Source organism: Salmo trutta, unplaced genomic scaffold (genome assembly GCF_901001165.1).
Source record: "Salmo trutta unplaced genomic scaffold, fSalTru1.1, whole genome shotgun sequence".
In the NCBI taxonomy this organism is placed as follows: Eukaryota; Metazoa; Chordata; class Actinopteri; order Salmoniformes; family Salmonidae; genus Salmo; species Salmo trutta.
In genome coordinates, this window is record NW_021822828.1 from 62,123 (window position 1) to 76,975 (window position 14,853).

The 14,853-nt window shown below is 44.4% G+C and overlaps 1 long non-coding RNA gene across 1 annotated transcript in view; it reads right to left on the reverse strand.

The window, feature by feature from the left end:
• Positions 1-358: 358 nt before the first annotated feature.
• LOC115185027 (uncharacterized) overlaps positions 359-14,853 on the reverse strand; it is an 18,527-nt gene continuing 4,032 nt past the window's right edge. The window contains exon 2 of the long non-coding RNA XR_003874731.1: positions 359-549. This is a non-coding gene — a long non-coding RNA (uncharacterized LOC115185027). The remainder of the gene's footprint in view (positions 550-14,853) is intronic.

A 14,853-nucleotide genomic window follows, 5' to 3' on the forward strand; every position in this document is an offset into this window, starting at 1 on the left:
TGTGTGTGTGTATGATAACCTTTCACACTGCCCCATCCCAGTGGAAAGAGGATTAGATATGCCACTCAATTCCCCAGGCATTTCCCTACACCCCCAACACGTACACTACACCCCCAACACACACCCTACACCCCCAACACACACCCTACACCCCCAACACACACCCTACACCCCCCAACACAAACCCTACACCCCCCAACGGGCGAGGTACTCACCCAAAAATACATCATCATTTCGGCCGAGGTCGAGAGGGGTGGCAGGGGGAGGAAGACAGGCGTGTGGAGGGAGACCGGTGAGGCCAGCGCACTCTCCTTCCTTTAGTCTCTCTCTCTCTCCGTCTGTCCGACTGTTTTCCTTCTCTTGCTCCTTGGCTTGTTTCTCAGTACGGTTGTTCACTCGTTGGTTTGTTACTTTGTTTGTGGGTTGGTTGTTGAGTTTTAGTGTCCGTCTTTCTCTGGAACGGTCAGTCCTGTTTTCTGGATAGTTCTATGAAGCTCAACTCTCTCGGGTTCTCTGGACCGCAGGACCTTTAGAAGACTCTTCTGCTCTCTGCCACAGGGAGAGAGAAAGAACGAAACAGAGATGAGAGGGAATGAGAAGAGAGAGAGAGTCTGCTCTCTGCCACAGGGAAAAAGGAGAGAGAAAGAACGAAAAAGAGAGAGAGGGAATGAGAAGAGTGAGGGAGAGAAGGCGTTGTTACTACCGCTCTTCTTTTTGTATGTTTCCTTTCCTCTTCTTTAACTTGCCACCCTTCAACTTCAGCGCTTTCAGTTTGTTTCTTTCTTTTTGAGCGTTATATCCACTATCTTCCACCTCTCTCACTCTAAATGATCTCTTTTCACGCACACTCTACCTCTCAGTGCTCTCTCGCTTGCTCTCTCTCTCTCTCCTACTCCTCTCTCTCTCTCTCCTACTCGTTGCTGTATCAGAAGCTCCAGTCCAGTTCCGGGAGACTGGCGGGGCAGCAGGGGTGAGGGATGGCTGGCATACCCAGGCTTTGTGCAACGAGGTTGGGATCCTTTACAGTGGAAGAGACTTTACACAGACGGTACCGTACCACAGCCAGCCCACCATGCAGTCAGGAGAGGGAGAGATGAGGCGAGGGAGGGAGGGGATTGAGAAAGAAAGGAGGGAGTGAGGGGGAGGGAGGGAGTGAGTGAGGGGTGGGGAGGGCGAAACTGAGGTCTGCTGATGCGGCTGGTACAGTAGCTATATGCTGGAGGCTTGCTCTGTTTGCTCGTAGAGGTTTGAGACTGTTTGCTCGTAGCTGAATGAGACTGTTTGCTTGTAGCTGGATGAGACTGTTTGCTCGTAGCTGGATGAGACCGTTTGCTTGTAGCTGGATGATACTGTTTGCTCGTAGCTGGCTGAGACTGTTTGCTTGTAGCTGGATGCAGTGAGTGAAGGTGGGGAAAGCTTCTTCCGCTGTGGCTGTAGGGGTTGTAAAGCCACGGGGTGGTAGAAGTGCAGGAGAGCTGGTGAGAGAGACTCTGTGAATATGGTACAGAGCTACAGAGAGCTAACGTAAGGTTGTTCTCTAACTTGTTGTGTTTAAGGATTGAGCCATCAAACCAAAACAGACGCCGAACTAGAGGGACTTGGTGACAGAAGAGAGAGAGAGAGAGAGAGAGAGAGAGAGAGAGAGAGAGAGAGAGAATAGAAGAAGGAGGAGGAGGGGAGGAGAGGATGATATCCAGAGCTGCTTGTTTTCTTTCTTGTTTTCTTTTGTTCCCTCCTTCATTTTCTCCTCTGCAGAGGGAGAGGTGGGGAGCCAGGGATAGGAGCAAAAGGCTTTGCTGAATTCAGCTTTACGGAGCGTTAGCCAATCACAAGTCAGCCTGGGCCAAGGGAAAGGCAGGGTGAATAGTGGAGGCTGACAGGTCCTAGCTGTGTGTGTGTGTGTGTGTGTGTGTGTGTGTGTGTGTGTGTGTGTGTGTGTGTGTGTGTGTGTGTGTGTGTGTGTGTGTGTGTGTGTAAAACGAGCAGCGGGTGGGGGTTAGGGCTGGATGCAACACTGAGCTTGCCTCAGCAGATTTAGCCCTGTACAGTCAATATGCCACTGAGGCATTCCACTGTATTAACCTCTTAACTACCACACACACACACACACACACACACACACACACACACACACACACACACACACACACACACACACACACACACACACACACACACACACACACACAGGTTTTACTGAGCTGAGACAGAGATCTCATTACCAACAGAATGCATTTAAAGTATTTCTCTCATTTCTCTTGACTTCTACGCGCCACTATCTCCTCTCTCTCTCTCTCTCTCTCTCTCTCTCTCTCTCCCTCTCTCTCCTCTCTCTCTCTCTCTCTCTCTCTCTCTCTCTCTCTCTCTCTCTGTCTCTGTCTCTGTCTCTCTCTCTCTCTCTCTCTCTCTCTCTCTCTCTCTCTCTCTCTCTCTGTCTCTCTCTCTGTCTCTCTCTCTCTCTCTCTCTCTCTCTCTCTCTGTCTCTCTCTGTCTCTCTCTGTCTCTCTCTCTCTCTCTCTCTCTCTCTCTCTCTCTCTCTCTCTCTCTCTCTCTCTCTCTCTCTCTCTCTCTCTCAATTCAATTTCAATTCAATTCAATTTAAGGGCTATATTGGCATGGGAAAGATATGTTTAAATTGCCAAAGCAAGTGAAATAGATAATAAACGAAAGTGAAATAAACAATACAATATTAACAGTAAACATTACACTCACAAAAGTTCCAAAAGATTAAAGACATTTCAAATGTCATATTATGTGCAAATGGTTAAAGTACAAAATAGAAAATAAATAAACAAATAAACATAAATATGGGTTTATATACAATGGTGTTTGTTCTTCAGTGGTTGCCCTTTTCTTGTGGCAACAGATCACACATCTTGCTGCTGTGACGGCACACTGTGGTATTTCACCCAGTAGATATGGGAGTTTATCAAAATTGGATTTGTTTTCACATTCTTTGTGGATCTGTGTAATCTGAGGGAAATATGTATCTCTAATATGGTCATACATTGGGCAGGAGGTTAGGAAGTGCAGCTCAGTTTCCAACTCATTTTATGGGCAGTGTGCACATAGGCAGACCTGGCTCTCAAGAGAAGACAGGCTATGGCAGCCTTTCTCAATAGCAAGGCTATGCTCACTGAGACTGTACATAGTCAACTGTGCACTCTCTGTTCAGGGCCAAATGTGAATTCTTGGTTGTTGAGCGGACCCCAGACCTCACAACCATAAAGGGCAATGGATTCTTTAACTGATTCTATTATTTTTTGCCAGATCCTAATTGGTATTTTGAATTTTATGTTCCTATTGATGGCATTGAAGGCCCTTCTTGCCTTGTCTCTCAGATCGTTCACAGCTTTTTGGAAGTTACCTGTGGCGCTGATGTTTAGGCCGAGGTATGTACAGTTTTTAGTGTGCTCTAGGACAATGGTGTCTGGATGGAATTTGTATTCGTGGTCCTGGCAACTGTACCTTTTTTGGAAAACCATAATTTTTGTCTTACTGAGATTTACTGTCAGGGCCCAGGTCTGACATAATCTGTGCAAAATATCTGGTTGCTGATGTTGGCCCTCCTTGGTTGTGGACAGAAGCACCAGATCATCAGCAAATAATAGGCATTTGACTTTTAAAAAAGGCAATTTCCGATTGAGCGAACATATGAAGCGTTTATCGTGAATTGGAATCTCAGCGAATGCGGGAACATTGCTATTAATAACCACAATGGCTATAACCCACAGTCGGATTGAATCCAAAATGTAAAGCTTTTCCAGGTTGAACCTTTCAGCACGTCATCAAGTAATCCTCCAGTCTCCTGACCACGTTCACATTTTTTGACGTAATGGCATTTATTTTGCAGTATACTGTTTACCTTCAATGTGGTCCGAAAAGATTGACACCCTTGATAAAAATGAGCAAAAAATGATTGAAAAATAAATAAAATACTGAGCTATATTTTGTGCTAAAAATAATGATATTACATTATTTTATACTAATAGGATAGCTCAGAGAAAGAGATTTTATTTAACGAATAATATATTTTTTTCTCACTAAGATAGGGGTCAAATTTATAGTGGTGAATCTTTGATGTTATGGGACTATTTTGCTTCCATTGATCCTGGTGCCCTTGTTAAGGTCAATGGCATTATGAACTTTACCCAATACCAGGATATTTTAGCCAAAAACCTGGTTATCTCTGCCAGGAGCCTGACACTTGGCCGCAAGTGGATCTTCTAGGAAGACAATAACCCCAAGCACACATCAAAATACACAAAAAATGGTTAACTGAACACAAAAGCAACATTTTACAATGATCATCTCAGTCTTCGGAGTTGAATCCCATTGTAAACCTGTGGTTTGAATTATAGAGGGCAGTCGGAAAACTTCATATTACTTGTTAAACAAAATCTCTTTCTCTGAGCAATTATATTAGAATAAAATATTCTATTCTCCTGATTTTTTAGCTCAGTATTTGAAAAACACTTTACAGTCATTGTTGCACATCTTTATCAAGGGTATAAATAATTTCAGACCCCACTGTAGATCTCATTAACAAATACATTCCATTCACTATAACTTCCATTCACCATACTTTCCATTGACCACATGTTCCATTCCCCATACATTCCATTCACCATACATTCCATTCCCCATACATTCCATTCCCCATACATTCCATTCCCCATATGTTCCATTCCCCATACATTCCATTCCCCATACATTCCATTGCCCATATGTTCCATTCACCATACATTCCATTCCCCATACATTCCATTCCCCATATGTTCCATTCACCATACATTCCATTCACCATACATTCCATTGCCCATATGTTCCATTCACCATACATTCCATTCCCCATACATTCCATTCCCCATACATTCCATTCCCCATACATTCCATTTCCCATACATTCCATTCCCCATACATTCAATTCCCCATACATTCCATTGCCCATACATTCCATTCCCCATACATTCCATTTCCCATACATTCCATTCCCCATACATTCAATTCACTATAACTTCCATTCACCATACTTTCCATTGACCACATGTTCCATTCACCATACGTTCCATTCCCCATACATTCCATTCCCCATATGTTCCATTCACCATACATTCCATTCTCCATACATTCAATTCACCATACATTCCATTCACCATACATTCCATTCACCATACGTTCCATTAGCCATAAGTTCTATTCCCCATACATTCCATTCACCATATATTTCATTCCCTATACATTCCATTTGCCATACATTCCATTCCCCATACATTCCATTCGCCATACATTCCATTTACTATACATTCCATTCACTATACATTCCATTCCCCATACATTCCATTGACTACTATGCACCCATAACCATGTATATTATATAATAGGTGTCCATAAGGATTTGAGGGCTTTAGCTCTCAACCCCCTCTCTTCTCTCCCTCTATCTTTCTCCCTCTCTCTCACATATTTCCCTTTATTCTCTTGCTCTTTCTTCCCCTCTCGCTCACCTTTCCCTCTCTTCTCTATCTTTCTCCTTCTCTCTCTCACGTTTCCCTCTCTTCTCTCCCTCTATCTTTCTCCCTCTCACACACATTTCCCGCTCTCTTCTCTCTTCTCTATCTTTCTCCCTCTCTCTAACATGTTTCCCCCTCTCTTCTCTCCCTCTATATTTCTCCCTCTCTCTCACATGTTTCTCACTCTCTTCTCTCCCTCTTTCTCCCTCTCTCTCTCATGTTTCCCCCTCTATCTTTCTCCCTCTCTGTCTCTCTCATGTTTCCCCCTCTCTTCTCTCCCTCTATCTTTCTCCCTCTCTCACACACGTTTCCCCCTTTCTTCTCTCACTCTATCGTTCTCCCTCTCACACATGTTTCCCTCTCTGTTCTTCCCCAGCAACTCAGATTAAAAGAAAAAAAAATCTTATCAAATCCTGGAGTCTATTTCTGGTCTGGCTTCTGAATAAGTTAGTCGAGAGCTGCATGTGCATAGCGAGCTAATGCACGAGATGTGTTTGTGTGTGTGTGTTTGTGTTTGTATGTTTGTGTTGAGTCGAGAGTCAATGTTATTTTTAAGAGTAATGGACAGGATGTTCTTTTCAGGGTTTACAAAGTACCTGAGACTCTAAAGTACCTGAGAGTCTAAAGTACCTGAAGTTTTAAAGTACCTGAGACTCTAAACTACCTGAGGTTCTGAAGTACCAGAGAGTCTAAAGTACCTGAGGTTCTAAAATACCTTTAGGTTCTAAACTACCTGAGGTTCTAAAGTACCTGAGGTTCTAAAGTACCTGAGAGTCTAAAGTACATGAGGTTCTAAAGTACCTTTAGGTTCTAAAATACCTGAGAGTCTAAAGTACCTGAGAGTCTAAAATACCTGAGAGTCTAAAGTACCTGAGAGTCTAAAGTACCTGAGAGTCTAAAGTACATGAGGTTTTAAAGTACCTGAGAGTCTAAAGTACATGAGGTTTTAAAGTACCTGAGAGTCTAAAGTACCCAAGAGTCTAAAGTACCTTTGGATAATGTTTTCTGTCGTCTGCTGTCATTGCCACAAATTAATTGAATGTCAATATTGTTCTGATCAATGTGATGTGTGTTTACAGCGTCAGCTGCACATTGTTGTGGCAGCCTCTCAGCCAACAGTGTGCTACCTATCTAAGTGCCTTAGCCAACTGTCTCTTCCCTGTTTCTCCAAGCCCTGTGGGCTGGAGCTGGATGGTCTCGGTCCTAGTAGCCTATCAGCTCACAAGAGCACCTGGACAAACTGCAGAGTGACTGGTTGGATTCATCCACCTCAAGTGTTGCATATCCACCAGACTGTGTGTGTGTGCGTGTGTGTGTGTGTGTTTGTGTGTGTGTGGGTGTGTGTTTGTGTGTGTGTGTGCCTGTGTGCATGTGTGTCAGTCAGCCAGCCAGCCAGTCAGTGTTGTCTCTTAATTACAGATTTGTTAGTGTTGCCTAGCTTCAGGTGAAGACATCTGGGAAGCCATATTGGCAGCCTTCTCCTCCATCACGCCTCCCTGAAAATAATGCTGCCACGGACGTTTTTAAAGGAGGGATGGAGAGAGAGGGAGAGAAAGAAAGAGAGAAAGAGAGACAGGCAGAGAGAGAGAGAGAGAGAAAGAGACAGAGATCACCTTTATTTGCCAAATACATTTGCAAATACCTGTACATGCAAATGTATTTTTGCGGATAAAGGTGATTCTGATCATAAGGGTAAAAAAGGACCTAAAATGGCCACTTTTATCATAATTTTCTCAAAGCTTGTTTGTGATACAAATGCCCAAACAATCTGATATACACAAAATATTCCTGGTCTGTCCTGGTGTGGAATCGCCTTATAAAGTGAGGCTTCAGCATTGTTCGTTCTGTCCCGTGGAAGATGTACACCTACGCATGCTTTACCCACCACCACTAATGAGTTGATAGACAGAGAGGTACAGTGCAGCGCTGAGCAGTGTGTCAGCGGTGCGTCAGCAGTAATTAAGGGTGTGTGTAACATAATGACACAGGCAGGTCTAGCTGGAGAGATGAGCTGTCCTTGGAACACACACATGCACGCACGCGCACGCACGCACACACACACACACACACACCTAACGAGGGTACGAGGCAAAGGGGAATGGTTACCTTATAGTCAGCAACTGTCAGCCCCCAAAAACACACACACACACACACTTGTTTTTCTATCCTCCTAACCCTAAAATGGATTTCTGGTATGATGACCGAGAGGTAGTCTGGTGGAGGTGATCCGTTTGGCATTCCCTTTCTTCACAAAAATATGCCATTTAAAATAGAAAACAACTTGAATCAAGGGTCAAGAAAGAACTGAAACGTTATGTTGGCAACTGCATGTTATGGCAAATACTAAATCTAGAAATAGTGACAAAAACAGCAGAACAACGTGACCAAATAGCTGACAACTCGACAAAAGTGAGTTTAGAGACACTACTAACAGAAATTGGCACTGGTAATGAGATACTGTCTAAACAGATGAATAAATGATCAGATAATTACAAAAATGTAACTGGTCAAAAGCACGGAGAAGACCGAAACCAGGTTAACCCCGGAGGGGTTAGTACATTATTTCAAGGCTTACTGAAAGATTAAACGGGATGGAGGACTTTGTTTCGTAAATTTCCCCCGAAAGCTGTGGAACAACCAGAACGGAAGAATTCCTGGAAAATGTAAAACCACAACTTCACATGGGCTCCCACAATTGAACGAGCACATCGAACAGGCAGCCCGAGAGGAGACACAAGCAGCAAACCAACAGGCAGCCCGAGAGGGGACACAAGCAGCAAACCAACAGGCAGCCCGAGAGGGGACACAAGCAGCAAACCAACGGGAGGCCTGAGAGGAGACACAAGCAGCAAACCAACAGGAGGCCAGAGAGGAGACACAAGCAGCAAACCAACAGGCAGCCTGAGAGGAGACACAAGCAGCAAACCAACAGGCAGCCTGAGAGGAGACACAAGCAGCAAACCAACAGGCAGCCTGAGAGGAGACACAAGCAGCAAACCAACAGGCAGCCTGAGAGGAGACACAAGCAGCAAACCAACAGGCAGCCTGAGAGGAGACACAAGCAGCAAACCAACAGGCAGCCCGAGAGGAGACACAAGCAGCAAACCAACAGGCAGCCTGAGAGGAGACACAAGCAGCAAACCAACAGGCAGCCTGAGAGGAGACACAAGCAGCAAACCAACAGGCAGCCTGAGAGGAGACACAAGCAGCAAACCAAGGAGCATATTCGCAAAGTTCCTTAAAACTCGAGGAACAAAGATAATGTTCTATGACTGGCCATCAAAGCCGAAATGTCAGGAGACGGACCTTTGATGTATGAGATCATCAGATCTACATCAATTCAACACTGACATGAGCAGAGAATTCAACCCCACAAAGAAAAAAACTAAACCCCATTCTCTTTGGTGTATCCAGCATGACGACGGCTCTAATTAAAGAAAAGAGACATCGCTCTGAAATCAGCAAAAAAGAAGCCATCCATTTCCTGGATAACCTGGACAGGGAGAACGGTGGAAATGGCAATGAACTAAATGTATAGGGTACAGGACAGCCTCTCAATAGACGATGTACGACCGATGGGGCACAGGACTATTTGAACTGAAATGAGCTGAACGATGGACTATTACAACCCACCACGTCATAGACTCAGAAGATAAAGGTATGAGTTGTTAATACCAAGACAATCACAGCACCACTCAGGCCATCTGTCTAAATGAATAACACTTTAATGTAATTTACTGATGCCTGAAGTAAGGCATGATTATGGGGAAATGTATATATATTCATTAAATATATGTGTTATCAATGTGTGCAACATGATGTCATCACATGTCCATGGTCCATTTCTTGAATTCTGCCATAAAAAGCACAGTGAATACTGTTAATGAATTGGTTGAACGGATGTTGAAGACGTTACCAGTCACTCCACCTCCCTGGTCTTAATGACCCCCCCCCACTCTGTCTCCCAGTGGGTAAAGATGAATGTTGAAGACGTTACCAGTCACTCCACCTCCCTGGTTTTAATGATCCCCCCCCCCACTCTGTCTCCCAGTGGGTCAAGATGAATGATGAAGATGTTACCAGTCACTACACCTCCCTGGTCTTAATGATCCCCCCCCCACTCTGTCTCCCAGTGGGTCAAGATGAATGTTGAAGACGTTACCAGTCACTCCACCTCCCTGGTCTTAATGATCCCCCCCCACTCTGTCTCCCAGTGGGTCAAGATGAATGTGTCTCACATGTGGTTGTGTGCAGTACAACAGAGCTGTAGGCTACTCCACCCCCCACTCTGTGTGGTTGCGTGCAGTACAACAGAGCTGTAGGCTACTCCACCCCCCACTCTGTGTGGTTGCGTGCAGTACAACAGAGCTGTAGGCTACTCCACCCCCCACTCTGTGTGGTTGCGTGCAGTACAACAGAGCTGTAGGCTACTCCACCCCCCACTCTGTGTGGTTGCGTGCAGTACAACAGAGCTGTAGGCTACTCCACCCCCCACTCTGTGTGGTTGCGTGCAGTACAACAGAGCTGTAGGCTACTCCAGTGGTAATAGGCCTGACCTGTTTGCATGTATTTCACTGGAGAATAATAATACGGAGAGTTGGAAAAATGTCTCTTTTTGATATTCTATAATGATGTCTGATGCCTATTGCCTAAATCATTTAATTCATTTTTATTCTCAATGAACAAACACGGTGATGGCAAGTGCTTTTTATGTATTTTGTGTCTTGTTATTGACCCTGAGAGGACAACCTATTTCTTTCCTTTAAGGAAAACAAACAAGAGGTCGGCCTATCACACGGGCCAGGACAAATGATTCATGTATATTTTCAAACTGTTTCATTTACGCAAAATGATGTGGACACACCTTCAAATTAGTGGATTTGGCTATTTCAGCCACACCCGTTGCAGAAAAATGTATAAAATCAAGCACACAGCCATACAATATCCATAGACAAATATTGGCAGTGGAATGGTCAGTTCGTCAAATTTCTGCCCTGCTAGAGCTTACCCGGTCAACTGTAAGTACTGTTATTGTGATGTGGAAACTTCTAGGAGCAACACCAGCTCAGCTGCAAAGTGGTAGGCCACACAAGCTCACAGAACAGACCGCCGAGTGCTGAAGCACGTAGCTTATACAAATCGTCTGTCACGCTTTGACCTAAGAGAGCTGTTTTTTCTCTGTTTAGTTAGGTCAGGGTGTGATATGGGTGGGCATTCTTTTTGTTTTTTGTTTCTATGTTTAGTTCTTGTTTTCTATTTCTATGTTGGAGTTTTGGGATGATCTCCAATTAGAGGCAGCTGGTTTGCGTTGTCTCTAATTGGAGATCATATTTAAGTTGGGGTTTTCCTATTGTGTTTGTGGGTAGTTGTTTTCCGTTTTGTTGTCTGTTGCCTGACGGAACTGTTTGCTGTCATTTTGTTTATTTGTAAAAGTGTTTAGTTTTCATTAAAGATAATCATGAGCACTCAACACGCCGCGCCTTGGTCCCCTCTATACGACGCACGTTAAATGGTCTGTCCTCGGTATGTATATATATATATATATATATATATATATATATATATACTGCTCAAAAAAATAAAGGGAACACTTAAACAACACAATGTAACTCCAAGTCAATCACACTTCTGTGAAATCAAACTGTCCACTTAGGAAGCAACACTGATTGACAATAAATTTCACATGCTGTTGTGCAAATGGAATAGACAACAGGTGGAAATTATAGGCAATAAGCAAGACACCCCTAAAAAAGGAGTGGTTCTGCAGGTGGTAACCACAGACCACTTCTCAGTTCCTATGCTTCCTGGCTGATGTTTTGGTCACTTTTGAATGATGGCGGTGCTTTCACTCTAGTGGTAGCATGAGACGGAGTCTACAACCCACACAAGTGGCTCAGGTAGTGCAGCTCATCCAGGATGGCACATCAATGCGAGCTGTGGCAAGAAGGTTTGCTGTGTCTGTCAGCGTAGTGTCCAGAGCATGGAGGCGCTACCAGGAGACAGGCCAGTACATCAGGAGACGTGGAGGAGGCCGTAGGAGGGCAACAACCCAGCAGCAGGACCGCTACCTCCGCCTTTGTGCAAGGAGGTGCTTACAGCCCAACACCGTGCAGGACGTTTGGCATTTGCCAGAGAACACCAAGATTGGCAAATTCGCCACTGGCGCCCTGTGCACTTCACAGATGAAAGCAGGTTCACACTGAGCACGTGACAGACGTGACAGAGTCTGGAGACGCCGTGGAGAACGTTCTGCTGCCTGCAACATCCTCCAGCATGATCGGTTTGGCGGTGGGTCAGTCATGGTGTGGGGTGGCATTTCTTTGGGGGGCCGCACAGCCCTCCATGTGCTCGCCAGAGGTAGCCTGACTGCCATTAGGTACCGAGATGAGATCCTCAGACCACTTGTGAGACCATATGCTGGTGCGGTTGGCCCTGGGTTCCTCCTAATGCAAGGCAATGCTAGACCTCATGTGGCTGGAATGTGTCAGCAGTTCCTGCAAGAGGAAGGCATTGATGCTATGGACTGGCCCGCCCGTTCCCCAGACGTGAATCCAACTGAGCACATCTGGGACATCATGTCTCGCTCCATCCACCAACGTCACGTTGCACCACAGACTGTCCAGGAGTTGGCGGATGCTTTAGTCCAAGTCTGGGAGGAGATCCCTCAGGAGACCATCCACCACCTCATCAGGAGCATGCCCAGGCATTGTAGGGAGGTCATACAGGCACGTGGAGGCCACACACACTACTGAGCCTCATTTTGACTTGTTTTAAGGACATTACATCAAAGTTGGATCAGCCTGTAGTGTGGTTTTCCACTTTAATTTTGAGTGTGACTCCAAATCCAGACCTCCATGGGTTAATAAATTGGATTTCCATTGATTATTTTTGTGTGATTTTGTTGTCAGCACATTCAACTATGTAAAGAAAAAAGTATTTAATAAGATTATTTCTTTCATTCAGATCTAGGATGTGTTGTTTAAGTGTTCCCTTTATTTTTTTGAGCAGTGTATATACACGTTTATAGTGTATATACTGTATATTTATGTATACTGTATATATACATTTTTACCATATATATGTACTTATGCTGTATGTATTTATACTATAAATATATATTGATACTGTATGTAAATATTGATAATGTATATATATATTTATACTATATTTATGTATTTATACTGTGCATTGGGAAAGTATTCAGACTTATTCCACATTTTGTTACGTAACCAGCTTACTGTAAAATATATTAATTTAATGTTTTTCCTCATCAATCTACACACAATACCCCATAGTGACAAAGCAAAAACAGGTTTTTAGACATTTTTGCAAATGTATAACATTTTTAAAACAGAAATATCTTATCAGACATTTTGCTATGAGTATTGAAATTGAGCACAGGTGCATCCTGTTTCCATTGATCATCCTTTAGACGTTTCTACAACTTGATTGGAGTCCACCTGTGGTAAATTCAATTGATTGGACATGATTTGGAAAGGCACACACCTATCTATATAAGGTCCCACAGTTTACAGTGCATGTCAGAGCAAATACCAAGCCACGAGGTCAAGGAATTGTCCGTAGAGCTCCGAGATAATATTGTGTCGAGGCACAGGTCTGGGGAAGGGTACCAAAACATTTCTGCCTCATTGAAGGTCCCCGAGAACACAGTGGCCTCCATCATTCTTAAATGGAAGAAGTTTGGAACCACCAAGACTCTTCCTAGAGCTGGCCGCCCAGCCAAACTAAGCTATCGGGAAGAAGGGCCTTGGTCAGGGAGGTTACGAAGAACCTAATGGTCACTCTGACCAATCTCCAGAGTTCCTCTGTGGAGATGGGAGAAGTTTTCAGAAGGACAACCATCTCTGCAGCACTCCACCAATCAAGCCTTTATGGTAGAGTGGCCAGATGGAAGCCACTCCTCAGTAAAAGGCACATGACAGCCCACTTGGAGTTTGCCAAAAGGTACCTAAAGGACTCTCAGACCATGGGAAACAAGATCCTCTGTTATGATGAAACCAAGATTGAACTCTTTGGCCTGAATGCCAAGCGTCACGTCTAGAGGAATCCTGGCACCATCCCTGCTGCCTAGAAGGCCAGCATCCTGGAGTCACCTCTTTACTGTTGACGTTGAAACTGGTGTTTTGCGGATACTATTTAATGAAGCTGCCAGTTGGGAATTGTGAGGCATCTGTTTCTCAAACTAGACACTCTAATGTACTTGTCCTCTTGCTCAGTTGTGCACTGGGAACTCCCACTCCTCTTTCTATTCTGGTTAGAGCCAGTTTGCTCTGTTCTGAGAAAGGAGTAGTACACAGCGTTGTTCGAGATTTTCAGTTTCTTGGCAATTTCTCGCATAGAATAGCCTTTATTTCTCTGAACAAGAATAGACTAAGGCGTTTCAGAAGAAAGTCATTTGTTTCTGGCCACTTTGAGCCTGTAATCGAACCCACAAATGCGGATGCTCCAGATACTCAACTAGTCTAAGGAAGATGGGGGAGGTAGTATAATAAAAAATATCTCAAAAGTATTTGATGAAAATGTGTTTTTGGCCGCCTCCTGAGTGGCACAGCGATCTAAGGCACTGCATTGCAGTGCTTGAAGCATCACAGCCCTGGGTTCGATCCCAGGCTGTGACCGGGAGACCCATGGGGTGGCGTACAATTGGCCCAGGGTCGTCTGGGTTAGGGGAGGGTTTGGTAGGCTGGGATTTCCTTGTCCCATCACGCTCTAGCGACTCCTTGTGTCGGGACAGGCGCCTGAAAGCTGACCTCAGTCGCCAGTTGGACGGTGTTTCCTCCGTGATGCGTCTGGCTTCTGGAATAAGCGAGCAGTGTGTCAAGAAGCAGAGCGGCTTGGCGGGGTCGTGTTTTGGGGGAAGCATGGCTCTCGACCTTCACCTCTCCAGAGTCTGTACGGGAGTTGCAGCGACGGGACAAGACTGTAACTACGAATTGGATACCACGAAATTGGGAGAAACAATTATAATAATATATATATATATATATTGCCTTACTTCTATTAGCCCATACAAATGCATTAAATAACATATTTACTACACGGAACAACACATAGTCCCCCTCAAAAATCTAAAGGAAGTTTGTTCTGAAGTGTCTCTTCTATATCTGAGTCTGAGTTACACACACACACACACACACACACACACACACACACACACACACACACACACACACACACACACGAGGCTATGTTCCTGACCACAGCTTGACATCATTCTCACTTTAACCTTTAACCTTCCTCTACTTCAGTAAAATATATAAAATATTCCATATTAAACAGGCTTTCACAACCCCACACAACCACAACACAGACCCCAACCCCC